This window comes from Cucurbita maxima, unplaced genomic scaffold (assembly GCF_002738345.1).
Source record: "Cucurbita maxima cultivar Rimu unplaced genomic scaffold, Cmax_1.0 Cma_Scf00102, whole genome shotgun sequence".
NCBI classification, from domain to species: Eukaryota; Viridiplantae; Streptophyta; class Magnoliopsida; order Cucurbitales; family Cucurbitaceae; genus Cucurbita; species Cucurbita maxima.
Window position 1 is genome coordinate 19,605 of NW_019272118.1, and position 1,611 is coordinate 21,215.

The 1,611-nt window shown below is 37.3% G+C and overlaps 1 non-coding gene across 1 annotated transcript; it reads right to left on the reverse strand.

Annotated features, from left to right (window-relative positions):
* Window positions 1–892: 892 nt before the first annotated feature.
* Window positions 893–964, reverse strand: TRNAP-UGG. Its single transcript has one exon. It is a non-coding gene; the product is annotated as a tRNA-Pro (tRNA).
* Between the last annotated feature and the right edge of the window lie 647 nt (window positions 965–1,611).

Below are 1,611 nucleotides of genomic sequence, written 5' to 3' on the forward strand. Positions count from 1 at the left end.
TCTTTGTTCGGGGGAAACCGGAGATGTTGGCTAAGAAAGCTAAGCAACAAGATAGGCCCTCCTAGCTGTCGAACGTCTTTCGATCAATCGAGAGAGGTATAGAATAGTACAACAAACCAACAAAACAAGAATGGACTCATACGATAGGCGATCAGGGAATTGATTTCATTTGTGTTATCCGCCAAGGAAATGATCAAGGAATTCTCTATACACGGCTAAGAGATGACTATATTGTTGCACATCCTGAATAAAGTACCGTAGCCAAGCGAAGCTTTTGAAAATGAAAGCATGTATAACTCAGATCCATTTTCTCTTCGATTCGTAAACTTCAGATCTAATCTTACTTTCGTCTCCCGGTGACTGAGAGAGAATTTGGGCCTGGCGTGCAACTAGTTCGGTCAACAATAAGGTACAAAGTGGATTGATTAAATGGGTTTGAAGTTCCATTATCGTTAGGTCGAAGATCTCTACTAGGTTTAGTGCACTTTGGTAGTTGCGAATGTTGTCGTAATCGAATGTCTTTCTCATTCGACATTCTCTCTTACCAAGCACTCATACTCGCAAGGGTTGAGGAGACAGTCTGTGAGGTAATTGGGCTTCAAGATTGCGTATACGCGAAAAGAGTTCGCTTTCGACTTTCTACCTCGGCGTTTTGTGCCGGGTTCTGGTTCAGGAAAGGGTCTTATCTCTTTCATTGGAGCACATTGATGCCGAAGGAGTCTTCGGAACCGGTGGAGAGGCTATGATGACTTCATACCCGAAACGATAATCATACCACTAAACCAAATGCCTTTATTAGTAGAAACTTTCTTGCTAATTCATTTTAATACAATATACTTGAGACCTCTCACACCCGAAACGATATTTTTTTTAGTGCTTTTTTTCTTTTGGAGGGGCATTCCGAGAATTGAACTCGAGACCTCTTGCACCCAAAGCAAGAATCATACTACTAGACCAAATGCCCTTAGCATGGGCTATATATTATGTTTTTTATGGAATGTATCATCATTATTTCATTTATTTTCTTTGTTAATGAAATCCATGAGAAATAATCATTATTATTATATCTTTTAGATCTAAACCGCTGTTAAATTATTGTTTGTGACAATTACTGTATTGAGAAGAAAATAGTGTAAGTTTTAGTTTGATAGTTCCATTTGAGACACATATCGTGGAATACACAAGTAAAGCAAATATCGAAAGTTAGGATTTGGGTAGGCATGCCTATTGAAAGTGGAAAAGATAAAATGATATTAAAAAAGAGCATCATCATTATAGTTTTAATTGCCTTATTTTTTTGTTTCTAAAGATTAAGATGGAAGAATATACACTAGGTTGTTGAATTGTTTTCTTTGAGGCTCATTCTTTTGAGAACTGAACTCGGGACCTCTCACACCCTAAGCGAGAATCATACCACTAGACCAAATGCCCTTTCTAAAAAATTGCAACATTTTTAACTCCTTCTCAGTATATTTTTTTCTCTCAAGTTTGAAATCTATTTTCTTGAGCGGTTGTTGGACTATAAAACAAAAAGTTGATGGTCTAGTATGCAAGTGTTCAAATAAACTACAACCCAACAAATGAATCAAACTAATCCGTTTGGGTTGGGTT